The following is a 19,204-nucleotide window of genomic DNA, read 5'->3' on the forward strand; positions in this document are numbered from 1 at the left end:
ATTTTATTATATATACTTTTAGTACCTCCATAAAATATATGTAATATTTGCGCTGCGTTAGGTATCGTCAGGATGGCCGAGTGGTCTAAGGCGTTGCGTTCAGGTCGCAGTCTGGTTCTCCAGGCGTGGGTTCGAATCCCATTTCTGACATTACATTTTTATTCTTCAATATGTTTTGATATCACAGGTACAGTATAGATGTACGAATTATTTAGTTTGACCACTGAGAATTATTACTCTTTTGAATGTACCAGACGTGGATCATGGGATCGATCGGAAAATTAATTAATAAAGGTTAATTTTAATGAATCAATGAAAATATATGTAACTGACCTTACTAACTAACACTCACTCACACTTTATGGTTTGTTCATTCGTTTAATCGTTCGGTTTTTTTTCTTTCTTTCGTTCTTTCGTTCATCCATCCACCTATCATTCATTCATTGGCGATAAGCATGAAAACTTAATCAAATGAGAATGTTACAAATCGTCATGGCGCCTGCACTAAGGTTGCTTGTGGCCATAACCCCTGGACGTCTCGGTCTCCCCGCCAGCTGTCCGAGTCTAATTAACTCGACCGCCTGTCAGAATCACTTGACAGCCGACCCCAGATGCCTCAACGATATCAAAGAATCCACTCGGAATAGTGGCCGAGCACCATGGCGGCCATCTTGTCCGCGCACAAGACTGGTCAACTGGGACTGGTCCCCGCGTCCGGTTAATTTGTCATCAGTCTCCTGACCATTGTTGCGGCCTGTCTGGTGACGCTTAAAGACTCGATTAATTTGTCCAGATTGATTCGATTAACAAGTAGTTGCTCGGTTAATGGAAATGTGATCTCCGTGTCAGTCGGGATTATAAAGGGCTCGCGGAGAATGATAATTCTTTGTCGCGTTGGTTTATTTGTGACGATTTTTAATATCTAATCCCGGGGAAATTCGGTGGCTTTTTTGTGTGGTGATAAATGGATGATTGTTTGGTTCGTTTCATTAGGGTAATAAAGTCAGATGGCTTATGGATGCTTGCTGAAGAGTTTATTGCGGGCGAACCGGCCACGTTAAGCTTGCTTCAGAACAGCTTGCACCGTTTAGCCATGATATAGCCCTACTCTACTTTATCATTCCAAAACCTGTCCTACACGTTCGTGTCCTAGCTTATTATATCGTATCCTACCGTACTGTACCACCAAGGTTGGTAGGTACTGCGTTCGCCTCCTGGTACCGGCTTCTAGCCAGAGCCAGTTTTAACGACCCACTGGCCACTATACTACACCGACTTCTCTTTTACTAAACATTACTACTAACCCTCTGTCCTGGACAGACAGCCCCGATAGCTGAGGTGTGTGCCCAAAACAGCGTGCTTGAACCTTAATTGGATATAAGCACGAAAATAGTTATACATGAATTGAAATACCGTATCATACCCTACCCTACCATATCACACTACCTAATTCTGAGACATACCGTCACATTGCCTTTTAGGGGAAACCTGCAACATTTTCCCCATCACTCGTATTTTCATATGCATTTTCTTCACAGACAGGACATGCTATACCGCGGTCTTTGAGATACCAGTCGTGGGGCATGATTGAACCGTGGGGGGGGGGGGGGGGGGCAGAGGGCAATGGATTGACCGAAGGGGTTCAATCCTTTGATCCAAGTACTTTGTGCGAACGCTCAACCAACTGAGATGAATCCTACGTCCGACGCCATATAACCGTAAATAAAATGTGCTGAGTGCGTCGTTAAATAAAACATTTCCTTCCTTCTTTGAATCCCACTTTCTCGAATTCACCAGTACTTCACAGACGCGAGCAAGGCAGGGCGAGCCGAACTTGCACCAACAGTTTTGTATTATCTGTTTCTCCTATACACGAGATTTACGAACGTCTGTAAAACGCTTTCTGGTTTTTATTATCATCCCTATGAACGCCATCTTGATGCTCCAGTGATAAACCTCGATTACCCTTTCTAACTATATGTGTTATTTATTAGGGTACACGACCTCGCAAACGAGACTTGATCATCTCCGGGTGGCCTACAGCATCCTGTTGTTGGGAAGTTATTAGTTATTGTTAGACACGAGACCAGGGGCCTAATTCACTAAACTCTCGCAACTTTGCGATCTCGCAGTGCAATGCTAAAAGACTTGCAAAGAGGATGCTTTATTGTCTAGCAGAGCCTAAGAGACCTTTGTGAATTAGGCTCCTGAGAATTACCGTGTTACTAAATATTATATCTATACCATGTCTCTATCAAATATCATGTATGTATTGTGTAACAATGAGTTTCATCAGCTCACTGTAAGGGAAGATCCAGGAACATATTTTGGGCGTCTACCAAGGGCACGTGGACCCAAAAAGAGGGCATCTTATTAGTCCCCTACCGTTCCAACCGGAGGGGAACATAGATTTCATCTCCGTCCTTCAATCTACTGTCTGTCCGCTCGTTTTTCGGATGTCTGTTTTTTTAGAAAGCCTTGATATATTGATCTGACATTTTGTGTATAGCTTTATCATGTACTGTTACATATCAAGTTTGACTTTCATGGCGATTTATCCATTTTTGGCCCTTGAACTTAGGAGATGTGAACATTTGTTTTAGAAAGCCTTGATATATTGACCTGCAATTTTGTGTATACCTTTATCATGTACTTTTACAGATTAAGCTTGACTTTCATGGTGACTCACGCTTTTTTTACGGAGTTATGTCCCTTGAACTTTGGAGATGTAAAAATTTGTTTTTCAGAATAACTTTTCACAAAACCTTGAAATATTGAGCTGAAATTTTGTTTATACCGGTAGCATTATCATGTACTGTTACTGATCAAATTTAACTTTTATGGTGATTTACCCTCTTTTTACAGAAGTATGACCCTTGAATTTAGGAAATACAAAAAAACATTTGAGTTCGGTAGGGACATGTATTGCTTAGCAGTATTCTCATAATGTTTGTTTTAAGGGGGTCCTCTGTTTTCCCCCTTTAGATCCATCCTTGAATTGAAGCATAAACTATAGTTAAAATTTAAACCTAGCTAAACATACATACACACGTACGTACGTACGTACACACACACACACACACATACATACGTACATACATACACACATACATACATACATACATACAACCTCGACATACATACAATATATAGATATTCATACATCAATACATACTAGCCAGTGCCAGGTCTGCCCACTGTTTCATGCACGTAAGCGGGATCGACCGCGTGGATTGTAGGCCCCATGCATATGGTTGAGTTAAAGAAACTTCCTTTTTATAGAAGCTTCGATAGCTCAGAGCGTATCGTGGTTAGTCTTGCAATTTGCGGGCGAATCGGTGCCACAGGTTCGAGTCCCAGCAACGGCATGGAACAATTTTTGAGGCCAGAAAGGATTTAATTATCCCCTGCGCCAGTGCGTTAATATCTATGTATGTAATAGTCAACCTCGACATACATACAATATATAGATATTCATACATCAATACATACTAGCCAGTGCCAGGTCTGCCCACTGTTTCATGCACGTAAGCGGGATCGACCGCGTGGATTGTAGGCCCCATGCATATGGTTGAGTTAAAGAAACTTCCTTTTTATGGAAGCTTCGATAGCTCAGAGCGTATCGTGGTTAGTCTTGCAATTTGCGGGCGAATCGGTGCCACAGGTTCGAGTCCCAGCAACGGCATGGGACAATGTTTGAGGCCAGAAAGGATTTAATTATCCCCTGCGCTAGTGCGTTAATATCTATGTATGTAATAGTCAACCTCGACATACATACAATATATAGATATTCATACATCAATACATACATACATGGTTGAGTTAAAGAACTTCCTTTTTATGGAAGCTTCGATAGCTCAGAGCGTATCGTGGTTAGTCTTGCAATTTGCGGGCGAATCGATGCCACAGGTTCGAGTCCCAGCAACGGCATGGGACAATTTTTGAGGCCAGAAAGGATTTAATTATCCCTTGCGCCAGTGCGTTAATATCTATGTATGTAACAGTCAACCTCGACATACATACAATATATATATAGATATTCATACATCAATACATACATACAGAGATTAAAGTTAAGTTTGTTTTTATTTAACGACACTACTAGAACACTAATTTATTTATCATCGGCTATTGGATGACAAACATTTGGTAATTTTGACATAATCTTAGAGAGGAAACCCGCTACAGTTTTTCTTTGGAAGTAAGAGGTCTTTTATAGGCACTATCCCTCACACAGGATAGCACCTACCACGTCTTTTAATATACCAGTCGTGGTGCACTGGCTGGAACGACAAATATCCCAATGGGCTCACCGACGGGGGACTGATCCCAGATATTCATACATCTGTATATACTAATGTTTTTGCGTTCATACCAGTAGACATACACAACACACACTGCACATGTAAACACGCGTATATACTATACATGTACGCTAACTTACAATTGCTGTCATCTTGACAGTTCAGTAATTCACAGAGACACGTAACCGACATGAAACGCGTTGCAAACACCCGTTTCCCCTATTATCTGAGCCGGCCACGCCACCCATTTCGTGTATGTGACCTTAAGTAGCAATTTTGCCTTCAGTCACATCAAAGCTGCGTTCTCGATGATGGTTATTTAGCTTGTAATTTTCTTGTCACTGGTTTCTTATTTTCATCAATAAAGACACGCGGTGTAATGACGGCTATAGGATTACCCGGATATAGATCTCAAAGCCGGCTTTCTGCGGTATACGGACAACACCCAAACAAACAAACGAAATCTATGTTTGTTTTCTTGGTATGTTTTATTCTCCTTTTTTTCTTTTTTCTTTTCGTTTTTTTTCAAACAATATGATTATACTGAATTCCACTTAAAACGCACCAGTCAGTTGTGTAGTTGTAAAAAGGATATGAGAAGAAAAAACAATAAAACATTTAACTGATTTTGTATAAATGGATATATTCTGGTAGGGGGTATATAACCCCAAAATCGTTTACATGGGTAGGGGTTATTTTGTGTGTTTTATAGCAGCCTCACGTATGAAAACAACTGAAAATTGGATGATGCGTTTTCAATGAAGTGCAGTATACGTAGGTATTGGTTTTTATCCGTTTGTTGTATATTTAGCTTTTGGCAATTCTGTCTAATACCTATGCGCAACAGTATACAACACCGTGATTTTGTTTTATTTGCATACTAGTAGGGTTATATTCTTTCTCAGTAGATCCTTTTTTCTGTACCCCTGTCTCACACCATCCATTATCCTACTGGAACCGCCCTTGGTTGTTGAACTTATTTCTTATACAGGTATACTTTGGCTTTTTTAAACCCCACAGTCTATTTTGCTAGTAATAGAGCTGTGGATAAGTTCAGAAATGACGATGTGTGAGGATGTGTGGATAATATTCTGTATTTGGTCACTATTCTCGTTCCAGCCAGTGCACAACAAAAGCCGTGGTATAAGCTATCCTGTCTATGGGATGGTGCATATAAAAGATCCCATACTGCAATAGGAAAAATGTGGTGGGTTTCTTCTGATGACTACGTGTCAGAATTACCAAATGTTTGACATCCAATAGCCAATGATTAATTAATCAATATGCTCCAGTGGTGTCGTTAAACCACCACCCACCCCCAAAAAAATATAAAAAATCCCAACCCCCCCCCCCCCCCCAAAAAAAAAAACACCTTGATTATTATTTTATTAATCCAATCATTATGTTGTGTGTAGTTTATTTTTAAAAGTTTAAAAGTTTTTAGTGTTACTGTTCTTACAGACAACCTGTGTCGTAGAAATCACGAGGATGCGGTAAGATTTACCCTCTTCTTCCTACCCTAAATACAATGTCACAGCGCCATTAAACGTGCTATAATTGCGGGTTAACATACACATTTTTTTTATCAATGGTAGATTGTTTTAGAAGAAACTGTAAGCTTATTGCTGTAAACTTTGCACAGTTTATCGTGTCATACACTATAGGTTAATTTCATGTATGCGTGTTTTTGTTCGGTTTACAACGCTGTAAGTTAAAAGTTCATCCATTAAGAGTGCGTAACACCAATGTCCGGCTAATTACGTGTTGGGTTTGTTGTTCGCATCCACCTGGTAATAATCATATCACAACAAACAGTGCTAATACCACTGCAGATACTGTGATCAACTTCCGGTCTTGATTGTGTCCGCGGACTTTCTTCCGGCATGTCGTCTGCTGAGAGGAGCCAGGATGGCGCGATTGTTGTATTTCACCTGTCCATGATGGAAACGTTGATACTGAAATAGTTACTGTTAAATGTTCACGTGTGTGAAAGAAAGGAATGTTTGTTTAACAACTCACCACCACAGTTTTAATATACAACTAGTACATGTATCAATACGCTTTGTGGCACCTAGGCGAAGAGAAAAAAAATCCGTTGTTGGTCATTTCTCTTCTTCTTTTTTCTTCTTTTGTGTACGATAACAAAGAACAAGAAAATGGCATTAAAACAAAATTAAAGCAAGTTAGAGAAGATTGATATACAAATTAACATACCAGAATGGGGTGGGGATGAGTGAGGATGGCAGGGGTACTGCCCCCAGTTCTGAAAATAATGCATTTCCCCATCAGATGACGGTATGTTTCCCCACACCCATATCCAATCGCTGCCATCCTTTGACGCCTATGTAAAATTAAGTTCAAGCACCTTGTTTTGGGGGATGTCAGCAAATAGTTTCAGCTGCCTGCCTTCTTCAAGAGGAATTAAAAAGAAAGAACAAGCAAAATAACAATAAAAGTAAGTGTGAGGTAAGATCTAAAAGGTGTAAACATTTCTGCCCGAGACAGTCAAGTTGAAACAAGTGGATTAAAACGTAACATAGTAAGGTTCAAGCATGCAGAGCTTGTAACCAGAGAGCGAAGTGAAATGTCAAATGCAAAATAATGGCAAAAGAACGACAGAATGAAACAGTTTGTAAGATCATTTATTAAGGGTTGTTTGTCTTAATATATCTAATTAAAGTTCAAGCACGCTGTCTTGGGAACATACATTAATTATCTAAAGTTTGTTTTGTTTAACGACACCACTAGGGCACATTAATTAATTAAACACTGCCTATTGCATGTCAACCATTTGTTAATTCTGACACGTAGTCATCAGCGGAAACCCGCTACATTTTCCCTAATGCATGAAGGGATCTTTTATATGCACTTTCCCAGATATGAAAGCATATACCACGGCCTTTGGCCACATCAGCTATCTAGGCTGTTTGTTCAGGGGTTAAGGGTTAGTTGTTATTGGTTAGTGAGAGAGAAGTATCTGTAGTGACCCTCCCAGCCACCTTGAACTGTTACAACTCGCTTTGAGTGCGACCACTATACGACTGAGGCCTGTTGTTAAAACATGTCTAAAATTATCTTATATCATTATCAGACATGTGTGACAAACAGGCCAAATACACTTTTAACACCTCATCCATTCAGTGTATATTATTACGTAAGGTCTTTGTGCACGAATAATCGCGAAGACTGGCTAGTCTCGTTAAAGGATTTAACGTGTTCTAATCAACATTTGTTTTGTGTTTTGGTTTATGGATGCGCGCGGATTTCTTATGTTTGTCAGTTGTGTACCTAGACCTTTTCATAGTTTTTCAATACATTATTAACTTAAGGGACAGACCCTAATTTTTAAATAGCATATTTTCACTATTAGAGCCGTTTATGATCACTGAAACCAAACATTACTTATATTTTATTCTTTAGATTATCCATTTCCGTGGAACCGAAGTGTTTCTGGTCATCCTGGTGTTTGTAGTACCAAAATTTGCATTTTTTATATTCTAAAAACACACGAGCGTCTGAGAAGTAGTGGTTTATTGATTCAAGTTCTAGTCTATTTTTAAACATCTTTCTCCTGTTTTAACGTCACAGTCTCTTCTTTCACTCTGTTGTAACTCTGTCCAAATGAGTTACAGATTTGTGAATTAACTAAACTTAGTGTCCATTTTTTACGGGTTAAAACTAGTGTCTGCGCCTTTAAAATAAACCCCAGTTGTTTGTGATTGATTGTAACTAACGTTTCTTCAAAGGGAAGGCAAGAGTTTGTACGTGTAGCCTGTAGTAGTGAACGATGTAAGCAAATTCTGTATGATAAAGTAGTGTTAATGATCAGTGTGGTTTGTGGCTTAGAAAATAACTAGAAAATGAAGGAGGTGTAACTGCAGTGGAAAGGAGGAAGCGGAGTATAAATAACGGTTATAGCTGTAAATTGGTTTTGGTGATGTTAGTCAAACATTTTAACATCCGTGTAGTACATGCCCATGTATAGAAAGAAAGAAAGAAATGTTTTATTTAACGACGCACTCAACACATTTTATTTACGGTTATATGGCGTCAGACACATGGTTAAGGACCACACAAATTTTGAGAGGAAACCCGCTGTCGCCACTACATGGGCTACTCTTCCGATTAGCAGCAAGGGATCTTTTATTTGCGCTTCCCACAGGCAGGATAGCACAAACCATGTCCTTTGTTGAACCAGTTATGGATCACTGGTCGGTGCAAGTGGTTTACACCTACCCATTGAGCCTTGCGGAGCACTCACTCAGGGTTTGGAGTCGGTATCTGGATTAAAAATCCCATGCCTCGACTGGGATCCGAACCCAGTACCTACCAGCCTGTAGACCGATGGCCTGCCACGACGCCACCGAGGCCGGTGCCCATGTATAGATGCAGGGAACATTTTGTTTTCAAAATTTTCATTAGCGATATTTTTTGCCAACTGAAAATTGATTAGCAATTACTGTTTAATAATTTAAAATTGTGATATTTTGTTTTCCAGAGTAATGGAGTAGTTATGTCTATAATAACATGGTGATGGGCCACATGTTTAACAAAATAATATAATAAACAAATAAATAAATAAATAAATAAATAAATAATATTAAAAAACCCCAAAACAGTAAGTTTTGTAACAGCAAGGCAGTATAATCGATTTTATAACAGCTGATTTGTTTCAACAGTTGGGGTCATGGTTTTATATATTTATATACATATAACCAAGCCCCTTCATGGGCGGATCCAAGGGGGGGGGGAACCAGGGGGACGCGTCCCCCCCAAAAAATTTTCAAGTGCCCTCAAAATGTCCAAGTGCCCTTTTTGTTTGTAGAATTTTTATTTTTTTTAAGTAAACAATAATTATATTGTAGATAAATGAAATCAAGATTTTCGTGTACATGCGCAAGCTTGCAGATATGTGTCTGTGTTATTGAGTCTCAATGGGGCCCCATTGAGGTTCTAACGCGAGTGACGCCAATTTACTTCATTATTGCTAGTATATTATGACGTAGAACTGTAGGAATTCATATTAATTGTAAATATCAAAACTTGTAGTAAGGTGCCCTTTTGACGAGTCAATGTGCCCTTCTTTTTTGGTCCCCCCCCTAAAAATATTTCCTGGATCCGCCCATGCCCTTGATTACAAAACTTTAAAGTATAAACTCCATGGTTTAATAAAGTGTCCCTAAAGCAAACCGCACGCAGGTAGTGACCGTGCACTTCGCCATAGTAATGAGTCTGGACTTGATACGTTTTGTCTTTCATAGACACGAGTTCAGATATTACAGCTCTATTTTTTTAAAGGTGGGATATTGTTCTTCTTCACAGGACGTTTTCTCGTCATCTCAGGTTTTAAAAGCCAACTCTCTTTAACGTCACATTTAAGCCAGCGAGCAAAGATCTCCTGTTTGCCTAACGATAACACCTAATCTGCGACACGCAATTCGTTGCATGTGAAAATCACCTGTTACTCAGAACACTCGTGTGGCATCTTGGTGCTACATGTTCTCGAACTCCAGAGTAAACCCGGCGCTGTCCTCGGAGTCACTCGAGTAAAGCCGCACTAAAGCCGATCACGATCCGATACTTGGCTCGTCTGCTTGGTGAACTCCCAGCTGAGTGGTAGGAATCAAAGCAAGTAGAACGATAGATCTGAAGGGTGGTGGTAGTATGGTGTTTGGGCACAAGCTATATAGTGTGGTGGGTGGCACAAGCTATATAGTGGGTGGCACAAGCTATGTAGTGCGATGGTTGGCACAAGCTATGTAGTGTGGTGGGTGGCATAAGCTATGTAGTGTGGTGTTTGGGCACAAGCTATGTAGTGTGGTGTTTGGGCATAAGCTATGTAGTGTGGTGGGTGGCACAAGCTATGTAGTGTGGTGGGTGGCACAAGCTATGTAGTGTGGTGGGTGGCACAAGCTATATAGTGCGATGGTTGGCACAAGCTATGTAGTGTGGTGGTTGGCCACAAGCTATGTAGTGTGGTGTTTGGGCACAAGCTATGTAGTGTGGTGGGTGGCACAAGCTATGTAGTGTGGTGGTTGGGCACAAGCTATGTAGTGTGGTGGGTGGCACAAGCTATGTAGTGTGGTGGTTGGGCACAAGCTATGCAGTGTGGTGGGTGGCACAAGCTATGTAGTGTGGTGTTTGGGCACAAGCTATGTAGGTTGGTGGTTGGGCACAAGCTATGTAGTGTGGTGGTTGGGCACAAGCTATGTAGTGTGGTGGGTGGCACAAGCTATATAGTGCGATGGTTGGCACAAGCTATGTAGTGTGGTGGTTGGCCACAAGCTATGTAGTGTGGTGTTTGGGCACAAGCTATGTAGTGTGGTGGGTGGCACAAGCTATGTAGTGTGGTGGTTGGGCACAAGCTATGTAGTGTGGTGGGTGGCACAAGCTATGTAGTGTGGTGGTTGGGCACAAGCTATGCAGTGTGGTGGGTGGCACAAGCTATGTAGTGTGGTGTTTGGGCACAAGCTATGTAGGTTGGTGGTTGGGCACAAGCTATGTAGTGTGGTGGTTGGGCACAAGCTATGTAGTGTGGTGGTTGGGCACAAGCTATGTAGTGTGGTGGGTGGCACAAGCTATGTAGTGTGGTGGTTGGCCACAAGCTATGTAGTGTGGTGGTTGGGCACAGGGTATGTAGTGTGGTGGGTGGCACAAGCTATGTAGTGTGGTGGTTGGCCACAAGCTATGTAGTGTGGTGGTTGGGCACAAGCTATGTAGTGTGGTGGGTGGCACAAGCTATGTAGTGTGGTGTTTGGGCACAAGCTATGTAGTGTGGTGGGTGGCACACGCTATGTAGTGTGGTGGCTGGGCATAAGCTATGCAGTGTGGTGGGTGGCACAAGCTATGTAGTGTGGTGGTTGGGCACAAGCTATGTAGTGTGGTGGTTGGGCACAAGCTATGTAGTGTGGTGGTTGGGCACAAGCTATGTAGTGTGGTGGGTGGCACAAGCTATGTAGTGTGGTGGTTGGGCACACGCTATGTAGTGTGGTGGTTGGGCACAAGCTATGTAGTGTGATGGGTGGGCACAAGCAAAATGTTTATCTTTGGGTGGCTTTAAACGCGTTTTCCTAACATTTGGAGAACAAAATGGTAATGTTTTTCAACTATTTTCGTTTTTGTTTAACTACACCACTAGAGCATATTGATTAATTAATCATTGGCTACTGGATGTCATACATTTGGTAATTCTGACGTGATGGGGCGGGATTTAGATCAGTCGGTTGAGCGCTCGCTTGGGGTGCTTGCATCGCAGGATCGAATCACCTCGGTGGATTCCATTCAACTGATTGGTTTTTATCTTTCCAACCAGTGTACGACAACTGGTCAAAGGCCATGATATGTGTTTTCCTGTCTGTGGCAAAGTGCATATAAAAGATCCCTTTCTGCTAATGGAAAAATGTGGCGGATTTCCTCTGATGTGTTACTGTACGAATTAGAATTACCAAATGTTTGACATCCATTAATTAATTAATCAATGTGCTCTAATGGTGTCGTTAAACAAAACAAACGTTTTCTGATGCGTAGTTTTCAGAGGAAGTCCGCTAAATTCCTTTTTCTATCGGTAGCAAGTGATATTTTATATGCATTTTCCCAAAGACAGGGCAGCACATACCACGAGCTTTAATATACCAGTCGCGGGGAACTTGTTGGGTCGGAAAAAAACCAATCAGGGAATGGTTCCACGAAGCGGGTTCGATCCTACGACACTAGCACCTCAGGTGAGCGCCCTACCGACTGAGCTAGATCCCACGTGCACCCCTTGACACTTTATTAAAGCCCCGAGTCCAAACTAAAGTTTTGTAAGTAAGCGTTGGGCCACAGCAACAGTGATAGCAAGAACACATGCTTGCTGCCACCTGCGCGGGTTGGCAAGCATTATGGTTCCAGTTCATTAACAAAATATTGCATAAATATTATCGATAATACATTCACGTCGATAAGTTTTCCTTCTCTTGGTAATATGTGTCCAACACGTTTGTTATCGGTTGTTACTAACATGCCACACAAGGAGGAGCAGTTCGATGTAATGTATCTCTTACTTTCAGCAAGTGGAAACAAACATATTAAAGAGGACAAATTTACATAATAAAATAATACAATGTGACATGAGTCACCCAGGTCACCCAGGATCCAGTTCCAAGAATTAATCTTAGCGCTAAAGTCACCTTAGGTGCATAACTACCTGCAACTGCCATACCATCCAATGAAAAAAAATAGAGAGAAGCACAATCGAAATCGATTGCTCTCTGACGTATGAGTTAACATCAAGTGCTTGGGTCATAAATAGGTTTTAAGGCAGCGCCAAACAATGTGCCTCGTACGAAAATAGCCGATTGCGACAAGACAAACATTAAGATTCCATCGGTTGCTATGCAATCGGCTATTCTCGTACAAGGCACTCGTATCGTGTGTCGTCGCCTTTAGTTGGAAAAGAAGTTTACATTTATTTTAAACCTGTTACGGCCTCTCATGTAATATTCTTTATTTGTCAAACCAGTCGTGGGAGTGGCTGTCCTATTGTAGGCGAAACATGTGACAGTGATTTATTGGATCAGTGACGACCTTATCTTAACGTCCTTTTGACCCTGCTTTGTGCAGATATACGATTTTCTTCTCTCTTTTTTGTGTGTTTTTCTTTTCTTTTCTTTTATTTCTGTTTTGTCATTTTTGGAGTCTTAATTCACAAAGCTCACTAAAGCAAAATCATATCGTCCGTGCAAGTATTTCTGCATTGCACTGTGTTATCGCAAAGTTGCGAGAGTTTAGTAAATTGGGCCTTTGATTTCATACCTCCAACATTGGAGCATATATAACCAGCACAAGAAACTGTGTTAACGCACCCTTAGATCTAATTAAGGTTCAAATATGTCCATCCCAGACACTAAGTCTGGTCTAGCCAACAAATTGGTGTGGATTCAGAGGTTCACCTTAGGGGTTTAGGTACCCTAAAATAGCTCTTAATTGTATGTGTCAAGCACCGAGTCTAATCTCGCCAAGGAATGGGTGTGGATTCAGAGGTTTACGTTTGGGGGTTTAGGTACCCTCAAATAGTTCTTAATTATCTATGCTAGCTAAAAATAACCGTAAAAAAATATCCATCTACTTAAAATCTTTTGTCATAAACGCCGTGTTCACTTGCTGGGTTCGAGTACCAGTCTCAACATTTTGTGTTCTGTCTTTAGTCTTTAGTCTACCCCTTGGTGTACACACAGGATATTTATCAATATATTTGAAGAATAAATCTCCTCATTTGTACCCGGTATGTCTCTGTTCAAATAAAGTGTTTAGCTTAAGTCGTTCTGCAAATACAGTGACTGCTCTTATCTGAAGTAGGCAAATTTTATGAATATCTGACTAGCTATATACTACTGTCGTTCATTCCAGATTTAGGCGGAACATAATAGACTGGCTGCCTCTATAATTAGGCAAATTGTCGTTTCCAGTGTAAAGGTGTTGTAAACCTGTAATTACTTGCTTCAACATGCCCCATTTCATGCGAAAGAACTCGATGAACCCTGGATAGGGTGGGGTTTTGGGGTGAGTACGGGTATTCAGTGTTACACATTTTCACTGGCATTCAAGTGTACATTACAAATGGATGTACTGGATTTTTAGTAGTTAGCTTATTCATCCGTTAAAGGGACATTCCTGAGTTTGCTGCATTGTAAGATGTTTTCGACTAATAAAAATAGTTTTACGATTAAACTTGCATATTAAATAAATGTTCTTGTTTAGAATATCAGTGTCTGTATATTCAATGTGTTTCTAGTCCGCTTGATATTTGTCATAAGCCCAAAGTGGATTTTGTCTTCAAATAATTTCGTACGTACGAAAAAAATATATTTTAAATAAAATGAAATTTAACCTAGTACAAATATTAGAACGATCAAAAACACATTTAATATACAGCCACTAATATTTTATGCAGAAAAATATATTTGATATATGTAATTACCATCGTTAAAAAGTCTTTGTTAGTCGATAACATCTTAACAATTGCAGCAAACTCAGGAATGTCCCTTTAAGGTTGTTTTCACTGGTTTCATCTTTGAAACGGAGCTACCCACGGCCTAATAAGGCGAGTGCTCTGTTAGAGAGATGCTACACAGTTGAGAGATGCTAATCGCTAATGTTAATATGAACAAATGTCGTTATCCAGATTCGGGGGTTATATATATATATATTAGGGCAAAACTCAATCAGGCATTTTGTTATTCGAGCAAAAATCAGCTTAACACCCTATAAAGGTGGGAGCTCGTACGCCTATGGGTGGTGGTATTGATGATTGTGATGATGGTGGTAGTTTTTAGTCGAACTAGCCTACAAATAAACGTATTTACTTATAAGTATTTGACATGCCTATATCCAATTAAGGTTCAGGCACGCTGTCCTGGGGACACAGTCCAGCAGCCTGGACTGCCTCTCTCTCTCTCCAGGACTACAGATAAAGCTTCCTGTGTCCTTATGTACGTTTGTGTTATTGTGGAGATTTTGTTGGGGATGATATAGGATGCTAGCCAAAATATTAAAGTATGTTTGGATTTTCTGTCATCGGTTGGACTGTTATCTGCACGGCTATTTGGGTGAGATTCCCCCGTTAATGCAATTCCCCGACGTCGGCCATCATCGGCAAAGCAGCGAGTGTTTAGCCGAGGTTTCGCGAGTTGCGTTCAGGCTTGGCAAGGTGTTAAAACTTTGAAATTCTTTTTTCTTTTATCTCGCTCGTCCGTCATCGCAAGATAGCACCAGCCCTTTGAAAACCGAACGCGCCGCGCCGTGGGTTCCTAGCTGATAACCAGACGATGACGTTTTATCATGCAGGAATTGTTGCCATAATAAGACTGCCAAGTAAGAGGGCAAGACGTTAAAGGCAGAGTATCACGGCAAATGACCTATTAAATGGGTCAACAAAATATATTGCCATAAAATATGTTATGCATATCATTTGTCGCGAAATTAATTTTAATATTTATTCACCAGTTAAAATATTCTTTATATCTCACTTCGAATAGATATTTTGGTATTCGTCTGAATTATGGCTACGTAGCTTTAATCAGAAAATAAATAATTTCGTTCATTTTTAGCAAACGCTAGGTGTTTTAATTGTTGGTAAAACGGCTCATGGTATCGAGCGTTAACCGAAGAGGAACGCACAGAGTAGGTTTCAAGTCAATTCTTGCGATTCTAATATCCTGTAACTCTGCCTTTAATTTTTCTTACCGTCGCAGATTTTTACGCATCCCAACCAGTGCCCCACGACTGGTATTTCAAAGGCCGTGGTATGTGTTGTCCTGTCTGTTGGAAAGTGTATCTAAAAGATCTCTTACTGCTAGTGGAAAAACGTAGTTATTAATTAATCACTGTGCTCTAGTGATGTCGTTTAACAAACCAAACTTTAACAAATAACATTGTTAACCGATCTAATAATACGATAAAGCGGGTTCGGCGCTTTCTGGAACAAAGTAATGTACAGAGTTAACCGTAAAGCCTGGAGGGTTTTATTGCGGTCATTAAATGAAATTTTCAGTTTGTGGTTGGAAAAACATTAATATTCCTTTGTGTACAATCCGTGGTGATAAAGCGCGCTCCGTTGTGATAAAAGAAAATATATATCAAGCTTTACTTTAAAAATAGGTGTAAATGGCGTGTTTTGTTAACAACAGGTCGTTTTTATTTACGCTCACGACAAGACGTCCACGGACTGGTTTCACGTCCTCATTCTTAGCCTTCTTCCTCGCCTCTTCAGCAGATGTTGCTGAATTTGAACGACAACACCATTAACTTATTCAAAATCGCATCTCTGTGCGAAATAAAGGGATAAAAAAAAGTTTGTTTTGTTTAACGACACCACTAGAGCCTATTGATTAACTAATCATCGGCTATTGGATGTCAAACATTTGGTAATTCTGACACGTAGTCATCAGAGGAAACCCACTACATTTTTCCTAATGTAGCAAGGGCTCTTTTATATGCACTTTCCCACAGACAGGACAGCACATTTCACGGCCTTTGATATACCAGTCGTGGTGCACTGGCTGGAACTAGAAATAGCCCAATGGGCCACCGACGAGGATCGACCCCACATCGACCGCGCATCAAGCGAACGCTTTACAACTGCCGAACTGGGCTACGTTCCGCCCCTATAAAAGGATCATGACGTAGCCCAGTGGTCCTGTCATGGACGGAGGAGCCGGCCAAGGCCGGCTCTTGTGCCCACGACAGGCGTGCGCTACAACAGCTTGTTTTGAATGTGCACGTAAAACCCTATGACATGACATGCCCAGTGGTATTTAGCGCTTGCCTTCTGCGCGGTCGGTATAGGATAGATCCCCGTTGGTGGACCCATTGGGCCATTTCTCGTTATAGCCAGTGCACCATGATTGGTATATCAAACGTCGTGGTATGTGTTATTCTGTCTGTGGGATGTTGCATATAAAAGATATCTTGATACTAATGAAAAATGTAGCGGGTTTCCTCTCTAAGACTATATGTAAAAATTATTGAATAGTATTATTAAATATTATACATCCAATAGCCGATGATTAATAAATCAATGTCCTCTAGTGGTGTCGTTAATCAAAACAAACTTTAACTGTACGAGACAAAGGCAAAAAGACTACTGACATGGTAAGGTCAGGTAATTTTTTGAACATGCTCATATACCACTAAGGTTTCGAGCATGTCTGTCCTGGGGCCGATCTCTGGATAGCCATGATCGACATGGTTGTGAATTGCCATAATTCAGTGCCAGGTGTTTTGTCTATAGGAGGACTGCCACCAACCAGGGCGATGTGCATTTATTGTCTACCTTGTCTGTAGGAGGGTCGATGATCTCAAGGCAAGTTTGACAAATCGCAACCTGTGTAAGACAACTCGTAGACGGTTGTGATAGCGTACACTCGTGAATCACTGTCAGAATAGGGATGATGTCCAATATTACGACCGTGGACTCTTTATTAGTCAAGACAGATTCGGCTTCTTTTGAACAATAACGTTTGGAAACTATCCTACACCAATATGTCCATCTAACATTCATTTAGTTTTGCTTACTTTTCTCTCTCTCTCTCTCTCTCTCTCTCTCTCTCTCTCTCTCTCTCTCTCTCTCTCTCTCTCTCTCTCTCTCTCTCTCTCTATTTGTTAACCTCTGTTGTCCAAATTCTACATTTAAGAATTTACATTATTACATCATAATTATACATTTCATATCACGAGTCGCGCATACGTGTTTCATGTAATATAACCGCAGATTTTATGAAATACAAATCATATTTGACAGAGAAAAGATGACATCCTATATTGATATAAACATTTGTTCTCTCTGTTCCAAAATGAAGACATAATAACTTTAGTTTTCAAGTGCATAAACGTCAGTGGCGGATCCACAGGAGGGGATCGTCAAATGGCCACCTCCTTTGACCGACAGTGACCGCCAGTAGAGCTAGGGAACTGGTTTATGTCTGGTGGTTTAATTCTTGAAGCGCCATCTACCGCAGGAATGTTTCGTCTCACTCTAGTCCGAGTGTCACACTTATCGTCTGATAGTAGTGATACCCGATAGCCGCTGATTAAACAATGTGTTTTAAACAAATCTTCATAGTGACATTCCTAATTCTTAAAATTCTTCACATACCATTTCAACTCGCCTTCGCCTACCTTCTCCCTCAGTTGCTGCCTCGGATCCGCGCCTGGGAATTTCTACTATAAACATAAAAGATATCGGTAATCATCTCTGCTCTGTCTCAGCTATACTATTTAATACACGAATTATATTTATGACCTGAATACTATCAATGTACGCATGCCTTGAAAAAAACCTTTACTGTCACCTTGATGACCTACAAAAGAATTAACAAGAAGCAGAAGTAAAAACAAAGTCTGCATAGTCTCAGATATACTACTTAATACACGAATTATATTTATGACCCGAATACTATCAATGTAAGCATGCCTTGAAAAAAAAACCTGACTTTACTGTCACCTTGATGACCTACAAAAAAATAACAAAAAGTAGAAGGAAAATAAAAAAGAAGAATCCGTCAATAGATTTTGTTTCCTCTGCCTCCATTCTACGACCATCTGCTCTGTGTGTGTTCTTGTTTGTCACCGTGATCCCCAATTATGACAACAATGACATAAAAGGCCTGCGATCATGTCTGAACAGCACTCGATACTCTTGCTGTCCGCAGCCCGTGTGTCTAACAACATCGCGCCGTCAGTCTCGGATATCCAGGCCAGAATACAGGCTGGATTAGGCCTCCAAGGATCTCCCGTTGTGCCCCCCTTAAAGCGATCTCTCCCTTACAGGTTTCATCCTTGACTTGCTCTTTCACGGCAAGCTCCCGTCCATGCTGGGTTTTAATATTGAAGAGAAAAATTATACTTATAATAAGGAACTGGAACAGTGATCGGAATGTTGGAGACATTTCTCAGCGTATCGTATACGTGAAGGAAGGAAATGTTTTATTTAACGACGCACTCAAAACGCACATTTTGTTTACTGTTATATGGCGTCAGACATATGGTTAAGAACTACACAGATATTGAAGGAGGAAACCCGCTGTCGCCACTTCATGAGCTACTATTTTCGATTGGCAGCAAGGGATCTTTTATATGCCACCATCCCATAGACAGGATAGCACATACCATGGCCTTTGATGTACCAATCGTGGTGCAGTAGCTGGAGCGACGGGGATCGATCCCAAACCGACCGCGCATCAAGCGAGCGCTTTACTACTGGGCTACGTCTCGCCCCCGTGTACGTGAATGATGTTGCCTACGACTACTAGTAATTCATTTTATTTATACTTATGTTCGTGCTTATATTTGATAAAGGTTTAAGCACTCTGTCCTGGACACACATCTCAGCTATTTGGGCTGCCTGCCCAATACTGTGGGTT

The 19,204-nt window shown here is 40.8% G+C and overlaps 1 protein-coding gene and 1 non-coding gene across 2 annotated transcripts in view; both read left to right on the plus strand.

Annotated features, from left to right (window-relative positions):
- LOC121374088 (metalloprotease TIKI1-like) overlaps nt 1–19,204 on the plus strand; it is an 89,447-nt gene that overhangs the window by 29,770 nt on the left and 40,473 nt on the right. The window lies entirely within an intron of this gene.
- On the plus strand, nt 67–150 carry Trnal-cag. The gene has a single exon. It is a non-coding gene; the product is annotated as a tRNA-Leu (tRNA).

The sequence above is a fragment of the Gigantopelta aegis genome, chromosome 6 (assembly GCF_016097555.1).
Source record: "Gigantopelta aegis isolate Gae_Host chromosome 6, Gae_host_genome, whole genome shotgun sequence".
In the NCBI taxonomy this organism is placed as follows: Eukaryota; Metazoa; Mollusca; class Gastropoda; order Neomphalida; family Peltospiridae; genus Gigantopelta; species Gigantopelta aegis.